The 12,672-nt window shown below is 34.3% G+C and overlaps 1 long non-coding RNA gene across 9 annotated transcripts in view; it reads left to right on the top strand.

Moving 5' to 3' along the window:
* LOC110257172 (uncharacterized) overlaps positions 1–12,672 on the top strand; it is a 207,761-nt gene that overhangs the window by 3,511 nt on the left and 191,578 nt on the right. For 2 of the 9 annotated variants that reach the window (XR_014829791.1, XR_014829794.1), the window contains exon 2: positions 3,216–5,879. The exons of 5 other annotated variants lie outside the window; for them this stretch is intronic. This is a non-coding gene — a long non-coding RNA (uncharacterized LOC110257172). The remainder of the gene's footprint in view (positions 1–3,215; positions 5,880–12,672) is intronic. 2 more of the 9 variants (XR_014829789.1, XR_014829795.1) reach the window with 1 other exon arrangement.

Consider the following 12,672-nt stretch of genomic DNA (forward strand, 5'->3'; position numbering starts at 1 on the left):
ATATAATGTATGGAGGAAATAGTATACAGTTGTAAAGCTTTTCTACATGTATTGACTATACACTAAAAGATGTGTATTGTAAACCTGTAGCAAACAATGAAAACAAAAGCTGCTAGTAAGCTTATAGGAGAGATGATTCTAAAGTTGCTCAATCTATAAAAATATGGAAAATAGAGACACACAAAGAACAGTGATAACAGAGAAAAGCAAGATAGTTTTAATAAGTCAAATTAAACTTAAGTGACCTAATAGACCAACTAAAAATATCAAGCTGGATTAAAAAGGCAAGAACCAATTATATGCTGTTTCCAACTACAAATAAGTTAACCATCAAAGTTTAAGTACTATAGCAGTCATACAACATAATTCATATCAGGTTAAACAGACTTCAGAAGGAGAAACGCTACCAAGGATAAGGAAGAACATTTCATAAACTGGTCAATTTCAAAGATAAAGTCCTAACTGCATATGCAAAGTAGCTTAAATATGCAGAGAAAATCTAATCAAAGTATAAAGAGAACTAGAAAACTCAATTACAGAATCTCTAATTATACAAGTGATACAGAAGACATGAAAAACACCATCAAGCAACTACACCTATATAACATGTATAGAATAATACGCAGAACAGCAAATAACATACTCGGATGCTCATGGAACATTCATTATGGTCATATTCTAGGTCACAAAGTAATTCTCAATTTTTATTATTTTTATTTTTTTATTGTCTTTTTTTTTTTTTCCTAGGGCTGCACCCATGGCATATGGAGGTTCACAGGCTAGGGGTATAATCGGAGCTGTATGCACCGGCCTATGCCACAGCAACACAGGATCTGAGCTGCATCTGTGACCTACACCACAGCTCACGGCAATGCTGGATCCCCAGCCCTCTGAGCAATTCCAGGGATCAAACCCCCAACCTCATGGTTCCTAGTTAGATTCGTTAACCACTGAGCCACAATGGGAACTCCAATTCTCAATTTTTAAAAGATTAAAAAAATAAGTGTCTCCTGACTATTTTGAAATTAAATGAGAAATTAATAGACACACAAAATCCCCAAACAAGGGAAGTAAGTGTACTCCCAAAGGATTCATTGGTCAAAGGAAATAAAAGGGAATTTAAAAGCATTTTGAAATAAAAGGGATGAATAAACTTCTGAGTTGCAGGTAAGGCAGTGCTTACTAGGGTATTTATAATGCAGGAGCTTATATTAAGAAAAAGATTCCATATCAATAATAATTAACTTCAACCCTAAAATACTACAGCATGCAGAGCAAACTAAATGTTGCATAAACAGAAGGAAATAATAAAAATGGGCGCAACAAACCACAAAGTAACAGCAATCAATGAAAGTAAAAATGGTTTCTTTGGAAAGATCAATAGATACAATTGTCATTATCAGGAGTAAAAAAAAAGGCAGATAATCACAAGAAATGTTATGGATATTTAAAAGTTCATTGAACTATAGCTTCTAGGCTGAATCCAGTCTGCTTTTCATTGAAGTCTAGATAAGAGTCATGGCTCTTTGCTTGTTGTCTACACTGCTTTTTTCTTGCAATAGCAGAATTGAGTAATTGTGGCAGAATGGCCACAAAGCCTAAAATAATTATCTTCCATCTTATAAAAAGTTTGCTAATCCCTCTTTATGATAAAAGGAAATTAAACAAAAACATGTGCCAATTTATTTAAAACATAGGTAAAATGGTTAAATTTCCAGAAAAGCACTAAGCTATAAAATGAAGTTGTTAACCTGATACCATGTGATAACACAAACCTCCAAATGAAAACTTCTGTTTAGATAAGTTCTATGATGAGAAAAATGACTAATTCCATAATAGGAGAACATATTCCAACTCATCTTAGGAGCCCAGCATTACCCTGAAAAGAAAACAAAACTTAAGACCTTGTAAGTAAGGAAGCGTGCAGACAACACCTCTTAAGCACATAGACAAAAATATTTACGAACATTTTAGCAAATCAAATCCAGCAATGTAAAAAAGAATAATGACAAGTGGATCTCAAGAATGCAGATTTGGCTTATCTGGGCATTAGTGTTATTAACCACATTAATGAGTTTAAGGGAATGATATTAGACTCAGAAATATTTTCAAAATTCAATCCTGGATAAAATTTTTAAGGAGATAGTATTGAAAGGTAAAATCTTCAACACAATAAAGGACGCCTATGGAAAAATCTAAGTTTGCATTATATTTTATAGTGAAAAACTAAATGCCCTCCCAGAAAAACAAGGCAAAGTTTCTATTAGCCATAGTAATACAAAGTTACTATTAGTTGTAGTAATACAAAGCAAGGGAAAATGCATTGATGTTGGAAAAAGATATGAAAAGTCTTCCATTTACAAATGATTTCCTAAGTACAAAATCCTACTGGCTATGTAATGGTGCTATTGGGACTACAGGGACTGTGGAATATAAGACCAATATGGGAATCTCCAATTGTATTTTTCTATACTATTAACATGCAATTGGAAATTGAAATAAAAATGCTATTTATGATAGCATCAAATGACATTGAGTGTTTAGGGGTACATATAAGAAAATAGATTCAAGAAACATACACTGAAATATTACTGAGATATTAAATAAATGAGAGATATATATTCATGGATTGAAAGTCAATATTTTAAAATTTCCAGTTGTCCCTTAACTGGTCTCTAAATTCAGTATAGTCCATATCATTGCACAGAGACACTTTTTTTTTTTGTAGAATTTGACAAACTTATGAAATTCATAAGGTAAAGTACATAGAATAGCCAAAAAAAATTGAAAACATTTGGAAGATACACACTACATAATTTCAAGACTTGTTATAAGTCTATAGTAATAGAAACAATTGGGAATTTATCGAACGATAGACATATAGATCCATGAAACCATATAGAATGGTCAGAAGTATACCTGTGTATATATATACATGGTTGATTGATTTTTGGCAAAGATACTAAGGCAATTCAGTAGAGAAAAATAAGGATCTTAACAAATGGTCCTGGAAACAGACTATCCGTAGGGAAAAGGAATGAACCACAGTTCTTAACTCACATAATATACAAATATTAATTTGAATTGGATTGTAGGCTAAAGAGCTCTGACTGTAAAAATCCTAGAGGAAAACAAGAGAAAACTCAAACTTGATTTGGACCTTTTCTTTTATAGTCCACAATGGGTATGAATCAACATTGTTTATTTTATTCCAGTTGTGAAGTGATGCTGGCATTACTCATAGTATCTACAAATCTGGGCGTTCACTTTGAAGAAAGACGTATGTATGACTCTATATTCGATGTCTACTTGCCAGAGACAAATTAATATGATCCATCTTGAGGTACAGAATCTCCAGAGCTTTTGCACATTTTAGTGGCAGGTTTCAGTAAGTGGAAGAATCTCACTGGTACTGATACTTCACAAAACAAAAGGAAATACTGTTGCTTGTGACTAAGTGAACGGATTTACTTTTAGTTTGCAGGCTTCCTTGAGAAAATTTAATCTGCTAAACACCTAAATCAGGTGATGAGATCTAGTATTTGTGAAGACTATGTGTAGAATTGATAAATGTCTTCATTTTGAAGTGCCCTTGACAAGATATCTGCTTGAATGTGGAGATGCCAGGTTTATGGACATCGTTTCCTGTGTAGTCACATCTCTTCCTAGATCTTCACTTGCTTGTTTGACGAAGTCCTGCATTGTACATCCTTGAGAATCACACATGGCTCTATCACCTAGAACCTGCCAGTCCTGTTATCTCTGTCTTTAACCATTAGCAGTTTCAATGAATAATTTAGTGTGCTAATTAACGTAGGTTACCTGACTTTGCCATCATTTTATAACTGCTCCTGGCCTAATTTCAGTTGTTACCATATAAAATTTTTCTTCAATGAGTCAGTTGTATGGTTTTTCATAATTTCCTTTGCAGAAAATTGAGTTTGAAACACCTGGCAGTGATGATTCACAAGTAACAATATTCTTGATACGGACAGAGTATGTGGTGAAAGTGGCAGAAATTATGAATCCTTATTAAAAAATAATGAGAGTGCATTTATCTCCTATTGGTTGTAATGAACATATTTAAAGGAGATAGTAGCTTCTACTTTCTCAGGAGAATGCTTTCAGCACAAACAATGAGAGATCAGTTTATCACTAATTCATTAGAAATGATGATTGATCTTGGCAATTGGAAAGAGAAGCCCAATATACCCAGGGTCTTTTCTAGAATGTATTTGGAGAACTTTATTTTTATTTTAGACCTTATAACTTTATTATGGAATTGAATAAAATAACAATATATAAGCACCATAACATTTATAATCACCAATAGCTACAATAATCACTCTTTAGTTTTGTTTTATACACCATAACTTATTTATAATTTTTATTTTTTCTATTATAGCTGATTTACAGTGTTCTGTCAATTTTCTACTGCACAGCAAGGTGACTCAGTCACATATACATGTATACATTCTTTTTTCTCACATTATCATGCTCCATCAGAAGTAACCATACATAGTTCCCAGTGCTATACAGCAGGATCCCATTGCTTATCCATTCCAAAGGCAATAGTTTGCATCTATTAACCCCAAATTCTCAGTCCCTCCCACTCCCTCCTTCCCCTCTTGGCAAACACAAGTCTGTTCTTCATGTCCATGATTTTCTTTTCTGTGGAAAGATTCATCTGTGCCATATATTAAGTTCCAGGTATAAATGAAATCATATGGTATTTGCCTTTCTCTTTCTGACTTCACTTAGTATGAGATGTGGTATATATACACAATGGAATACTCAGCCTTAAAAATAATGCCATTTGCAACAACACGGATGGAACTAGAGACTCTTAATACACAATAACTTTTAATAGGTAATCATAATCATTTATAATAGCTACATTCAACTTCAAGGAAATATAATAGTTTGAAGTATTTAAAAGCAACTATCAAAGGAAATGTAAAAAGTAAGCTTAGAGCAGCTTCTAGCAATATAGTAGATAAGCTGTCTAGAAGCTTGTCTTCTACATCAATGCCCAAATCATCCAGAAGAGCTGTAGGGCCAGGCTCCCAGTATGGAAAATGAGGGACCTGGAAATGAGAGCTGTTTGCTGTACAGGCATTGGTGTCTCCTGATAGTCTTGGGAACAAAAAGCCCTGCAATTTATTTTTTTGGTCTTTATAGGGTCGTACCCATGGCATATATAAGTTCCCAGGCTAGGGGTCAAATCTGTAGCCAGCCTACACCACAGCCACAGCAACACTAGATCTGAACTGTGTCTGTGTCCTACACTATAGCTCATGGCAATGCCAGATTCTTAACCTACTGAATGGTGCCAGGAATAGAACCCTTGTCCTCATGGATACTAATTGGTTTCATTACCTCTGAGCCACAATGGGGATCTCCCAAAGGGCCTGCATTTTAAGGACTGTGTGGAATGGAAGATGAGGCCTTGAAAGTGAGCACAGTGGGGCTTCTCGTAGAAGGAGGCACAGACTCTTCAAAAGAACACAACTTTATCCTAAGTCTAAAGTTATGCAAGGGCCTTGCATAAAATGAATAGAGGTTAATGTTTTTTCTGGGAAGGTAGTGAGGTAATGAGATTGGAAAGGTAGAGATACACAGGGGGTTTCTCTGTGTAATGTTTAATTTGTTAATTGCATTGGTAGTCATTGCGTTATTCACTTTCATATACTGTAAGTAATATAATAAATTGAAAATATTAGACAACTTTAGAATGGAACTTAATTTCCTCTCTCTCCTTCTTTCTGCTCACTCCCTGAGAGTCAAAAACGACATACTATCCTTGAAGTAAAATATTACAAGGAGCCTTCAGAATTCAAAGCAGGATCTAGAAGTTGAGTTAGTTCTCAAAAACTGAGGTAAAGAAGATGGAAATTTATATAATGAAACATGAAACAGAATCACTGGTCAAACCCAAGACAGGAAAGCATGTCAGAATTTCCTTGAAAGTATGAAAACTATCAATAGGCAGGCCATGCAGACAGACAGCAACTGATAACTAAGCAAAATAATGGATATGAAAAAGAGTTTTCTCTTGAAGGCATCTTTCAGGACTTAAGAGGTTGGTGGCTAAATAAGAATTAGGGCAAAGTAAATATGGAAATATAGCCAAAACCACAACACCTACAGAGAGCTCAGAAAATGATATGGCCTCTTCGGTCTTAGAGAGAAACGCTGAGCCTCCTGATGGAGAAATTAACTTGAGGTACTTGACCAAGGTGAAGAGCTCTCCATAGACAGAAATTACTACCTTCTAGAAGTTAAAACTGAGGGGATTCTAGACATCCAGATGTACTATGTATTTAGAAATCCTTGAATAAGCCACCTCGATGTAGAGGGGGCTCAAAAAGCATGGGGAAAATTGTGTCCAAAGAAAATTGTCCCTTACTGTATAAATATATTTTCAAGCAACACTGCTGACTTAAGCAAAAAGGAAATGTAAAACTATTAGATAATTCATAGGCTCAATTAAATGCTATAGAAATATAGCATGATTGATGGCAGCTAAAAATCACACCACGATGTGGTCCAAGAGGTTCCTGTTGCTTCTGTGGCACACCGATTGATACCATAGGCTTTTCTAAACCAGTGTGCTCTTCAAACTCAGATTTCCTTTACCTCATCATGAGCAGATGAATTCTGATCAGCAAGTCCATAGCAATGTGGGCCTGATAGTCATTCTTTTTTTTTTTTTTTTTTTTTTTTCCCTAATAGCTGCACCCACAGCATTTGGATGTTCCTGGGCCAGAGATTTAATCCAAGCTGTGGCTGAAAACTTATGCTGCAACTGTAGCAATGCTGGATCCTTTAACCCACTGCACTGGGCCAGGGATCAAACCCACACCTCTGCAACCACCCAAACCATTGCACTCATATTCCTTTTTTCTTTTTTTTTTTTTGTCTTTTTCTAGGGCTGCACCCACCGCATATGGAGGTTCCCAGGCTAGGGGTTGAATTGGAGCTAGAGCCACAGGCCTACACCATAGCCACAGCAACAAGGGAACCCAGCTGCGTTTGCAACCTACACCACAGGTGACGGCCATGCTGCATCCCACTAAGCGAGGCCAGGGATCGAAACCCCAACCTCATGGTTCCTAGTCAGATTCCTTAACCACTGAGCGACGATGGGAACTCCTGCACTCATATTCTTAATCCACTGTGCCACAGTGGGAACTCCAGTCATTTATTTAAAAAACATATCCATTTCTCCATTTCTTGAACTCCTGGATATCTATTGGTATGTTTAATAAATAGAACTTTTCCAGTCTTAATCTAGGTAACTTGAGAGATAGATCTGAAAGTAAAGATGTTGGGTATCATTGTAAAGTGTTTTAGTCAAGAATTTTGGGTGCTTAATGTCAGAAACCCATATCAAACTGGTTTGGCTTTAGGCATAGCTATATAGAGAAGGCTCAGATATTTTCCTCAGGGTGTTTTCATCTTTCTTTAGACAGTTTCCTATGTGGTTTAGTTTTTTTTTTTTTTTTTTTTTTTTTTTTTTTTTTTTTCCTGCCACCACAGATGGGTTGCCTCCATGCAGTTAAGGAATATGTTTTTTAGCAGCTCAGATTTGCATTTGTCTAACTTAACTACCCTAGTAGAAAAAAAAAAATACATAAACCCCTTTACCCCTAATTTTAGCAAGAGTCACTGGAACTGACACACCTTAGTTGTGATCAGCCCTACCTGAGCCAGATTCTTCAGCCAGAACTACAACAATAAAACCCACTAAAAGATATAGTAATTCTAGTAAGCTTGGACCACATACCAATGCTTGGTTATGGGGAGTTGTGTCATAGATATCCAGAAGAGAAGAGGGGAAGAAAAACTTGGTTAAAGAAAAAAGGTGAGTAACTGTAAGAGGAGCAAATGAATGTCCTCATCTGGTCTATAAAAGACAAAAAATATCCATGTTGGAAACTCATACCTCATTTTATATGCTTCTTGTTAAATATATTTGCAAGTTATTTTATGTGACTTTTAGATCATTGAATTCTTCCTTTCTCTGCCTTTAGTCTTTTACTGTTGGTATATCTTTGGATAGTAAAGTTATTTCTTTGAACCTCAGATTTCTTATTTTAAAATTTCCTTGTTAGAGTCACCCTATCCTATCTCCTGGGTTCTCTTGGACCCGAATAACTTACCTTCTCTTGTTCTGCAAAATCACTTAATTTAAGTGATACATCGATATTTAGAGTTCATGACTTAAATAAGTTTTGTAAAGTACTCACATCTTAATTTTTCTGATTATTACAAAGATACATGCACCTCATATGCACCTCAGTGTTCCTAGCAGCATTATTTACAATAGCCAAGATATGGAGTAAACCTAAATGTCCATCAGAGGAAGAAAGGATAAAGATACACATATATATACACACATACATATACTTATACATATACATATATGCGCATGCCTGCTAGAATACTACTGAGCCATTAAAAAGAATAAAATTCTGCAATTTGCGACAAGTTGGATGGACCTAGAGGGTATATGGTTAGTGAAAATAAATCAGAGACACTGCATGTTATCACTTACATGGTGGAATATAAAAAATAAACAAATGAATGTAACAATATAACCAACTCACAGATATAGAGAAAAAACTAGTGGTTACCCGGGGGGAGAGGGAAGGAATAGGGGCAAGATAAGGACAGGTGATTAAGAGGCACAAACTACTATGTATTAAAATAATAAGCTAGAGGGATGTGTTGTATAAAACAGGAAATATAGCCAATATTTTATAATAACCTTGAGTATAATCTATAAAAATAATGAAGCATTTTGTTGTAGACCTGAAACTAATATAATACTGTAAAATTAGCTACACTTCAATAGAAAATAAATATAAAACAAAAAACATTGCAAATACTTTCTTCTCAGTATTTTCTCTCTGCTCCAGATTCTATGCATTGCCACTATACATTCTTCCTGGTTATTTGATAATTTTAAATAATTTTGAATACTTCTAGAAGTCAGTTGTATTCTCCTTTGAATTTGAAAATCAAACAAAATTCTAATAAGACTAAAGCAATTTATATAATAACTTTCAAATATATAGATTTGTTTACCTCTGGTTCTTAGCATTTGATAAAACTGATAAAATCATATTCATATTTATTTTACATACTATTTATTTGCATCTCTTCATACTGTTCATCTTCAATACATTGTATGTTGTAATAGGTATCCTGGATTATGGCCTATTGAGTTTTATAGATTTTGCTATGAGTTATAATTGACATATAATGAGCTGTACATACTTAAAGCATAATGCAATAAGATTTGACATATGTATACACCAATAAAACCATCACTGCAATTAAGAATGAATGTGTCCACAATTCACCCAAATTTCTCATGCCACTTTGTAATAACTTTCTCCTCTTATCTCTAGACAAGTAATATTCAGCTCTGTCAATATACATGAGATGGATTTTATAGAAACATATAAGTTGAATCACAGAGTCCCTTCTTTCAGTTAATTTTGAGATTCATGCATGTTCTTGTGTGTACACATAGTTCTTCCTTTTTTGTTGCTAAGTAAGCTTTACAAGTATGTGTCAAAATTCATCTATTCATATGATGATGGGCATACAGTTTCTTTCTAGGGTTAATTACAAGTCTTCAATTAGCACTTTGGTACCAGTTTCATGTGGATATATGTTCTTTCTTCTGGTAAATACCTAGGAGTGGAATGGCTGCCTCATATAATTGTGCAAGTTTAACTTTTTAAGAAGCTGTTACATTGTTATACAGAGTGCTTGTAACATTTTACATTGCACTCGCCAGTGTTGGAGAGTTCTTTTATTTCCTCCTCAACATTTGGTATTGTCAGTCTTCTTAAATATCAGGCAATCTAGAAGGTGCGTTGTTGTATATCATTTTGGGTTTAATTTTTATTTGCCTAATGACTAATCATATTGAGCATCTTTTCACCATCCATGTTTTTTGATGCAAATCCTCTGTTTATGTATTTTGCCTGCCTTTTATATTAAGTTTTTTAAAAAAATCACTAAGGTTTGAGCATTCTTTACATATTCTGAATACAATTCTTTCTCAGATACATTACTTGCAAAAATTTTCCCCTAGATTCTGATTTGGCTTTACATTTTAACTGTATATACTGTAGATGAAAAATTTTAAATTTTGATAAAGCCAGTGTTACCTGTTTAATTAATGGATTATTGCTAAGTGTTAAAATTAAGAAATCTTTGCAAGTCCAATTTCAAAGAACTTTCATGTGTGTTTGCTTCTAGAAGTTTTAGTTCTAGGTTTTACATTTAACTAATTTAATTATATGATTCATTTTAAAGTAGTTTTTGTATATCTTGCAAGATACGGAACAAAGACCACTTTTTTTTTTTTTTTTTTTTGCACTTGTCCTTGCAACTTTGCTATATTTGGAAAACAACTCTTTCTTGCCTGAATTATCTTTCAATCTTTGTCAAAAATCACTTGTGAATGTGTGCGGGCCCATTTCTGAACTTCCTGTTCTGTTTCACTGATTTTCTTGTCTAGGTTGATTCCAGTAACTGCCTTTTAGAGACTCACTTTTAAAATCTCATAGTCAGATAGTATCCTCCAATTTTATTCTTAGAGAATTTTTTTTTGGCTGTTCTAATTTCTTTGGAATTTCATAGGAATTAGAGAATCACTTTTTCAATTTCTACAAAAAGTCCTGTTGGTATTTTTTGTTGAGATTGCATTGCATCTACAGACTGACTTTGTCATTTTAACAACATTGAGTCATCTGACTCAAAAATGGTACCCCTCTTATTTGGATATCTCTAAATCTCACTCAACAATGTCTTGTAGTATTCAGTGCTTAGGTCCTGCACAGCTTTTGTCAGATTTATTCTGAAAATTTTCAATTTTCAGTGTTATTGTAAATAGCTTTTAAAATTTCAGTTCTCATTTGTTTATGGTTAGTATAGGCAAATGTAGTATTTTATTGATCCCGTATCCTGCAACCTTACTAATCCACTAATTACTTTTGGTAGCTTTTTGTAGGTTGCATCAGATTTTCTACATATTCACACATGTAAATGTGAATAAAGATAATCTTACTTCCTTGTCTATCTCATCTTTTTCAGTGACTTACAGCAGTGACTGAAATGCCCAGTTCAATGTTAAAGAGAAGCAGTAAGATAAGTTTGTGTCTTTTTCCTGAGCTTTGAAAAAAAGCCCAGTCTCTCACCATTACTTATGATGTTTGTTGTAGATTTCATTTTAGATATCCTTTACTATGTTGAACATATTCCCTTTAATTCCTACTTAGTCAAGAGTATCATGAAATGGATGTTGGGTTTTGCGAAAATGCTTTTTCTGGGTTTATTATCATGCCTTTTTTTTGTTGTTGTTATAACCTGGTGAAAAATATGATTCTTTTCAAAAGGAAAACTAAAGTTATATTTCTAGTCTTGATATACAATTTAAAATACATTTATCTTTTTATTCACCCTTAAAAAATTAATACAGGTTCTTAAAAGTACTCTTCTTATAATGACTAGTTTTGGCCTTATCGAATGTATTGGCAAGCATTCCCTGTGTTTCCACTTAGGTTTGGTAGAATTCACTAGAGAAGATATATGGGCCAATAACTTTCCTTGTGGGAAAGTTTCTTAAATTACAAACTCATCTTCTGTAATACAGAGCTGTTCAAGTTAAGGTTTTATCTAAAGGAGTTTGTCATTTCAATGGAATTGCTGAATATATTGGTACAGAATTGTTCACAATATTCCCTTGAAATCCTCTTTATGTTTGCAGAATATGATGTTTAGTTATTTTCTCTTTCAATCCTGATGGTCTGTCCCCTTATTTTTTTCCCCAGACTACCCTGACTAGAGTCATCTTTTTTCTTTCCCCTCTCAGAGCCAGTTTTGATGTACATTGGTGTACATCGATTTTTCCTTTTATTCCCCCCTCATTTGTATGTGATCTGATCACTATATCATTTCATCTGCTTATTTTAGATTTAATTTGCTCTTTTTCTTTTGCTAAAATTGAACATGAGATCCTGAATTGGAGGGTTTTTTGCTTTTCCAACACTATTTTCATGCTCTACATATATGCTTTTATATGACTTTTGTGTCATTTCACTTATTCTTCTGTTTTGTGCTTTCATTTGTATTCAGTGCAAAACACTGTCTAATTTTCTTTTTGATTTTTGCCTTGACCCACATGTTATTTAGAAATGCTTTTTAGGAGTTCCCATTGCAGTGCAATGGAAATGACTCCGGCTAGGAACCATGAGATTTTGGGTTCGATCCCTGGCACTGTGCCACTGAACTTGTGTCCTGGTGCTCCAGAGGTACTGCTGTTCCCATTGGGCTACAGCAGGGACCCCTGTTAGTACTAATTTATTTTCCCAAGTATTTGGAAAAATAATCCATTTCAAACTGAGAATGCCATCAACACAGTATCTTGTTTCTTGTAGTACTTCTTGAGGATGATAGTATTTTCCCGAGACAACTATACACACATGTCTAAGAGTATGTATCATCCTATATACTCTACTTAGAATGTTGGCATATCTCCCTTGAGAGGAGTGGTCTTTGTTCTCTCTCCTCAAACCTGGGTGGATTTCTGTGATTTCCTTGACCAACAGAATGAAGCAGAATGAATGATATTGTGTGACTTCTGAGGCC

This window comes from Sus scrofa, chromosome 15 (assembly GCF_054392235.1).
Source record: "Sus scrofa isolate SSC_HxYL_T2T_F1_AM1 chromosome 15, Sscrofa_HxYL_maternal_Yorkshire_Landrace_v2.0, whole genome shotgun sequence".
Classification (NCBI taxonomy): domain Eukaryota; kingdom Metazoa; phylum Chordata; class Mammalia; order Artiodactyla; family Suidae; genus Sus; species Sus scrofa.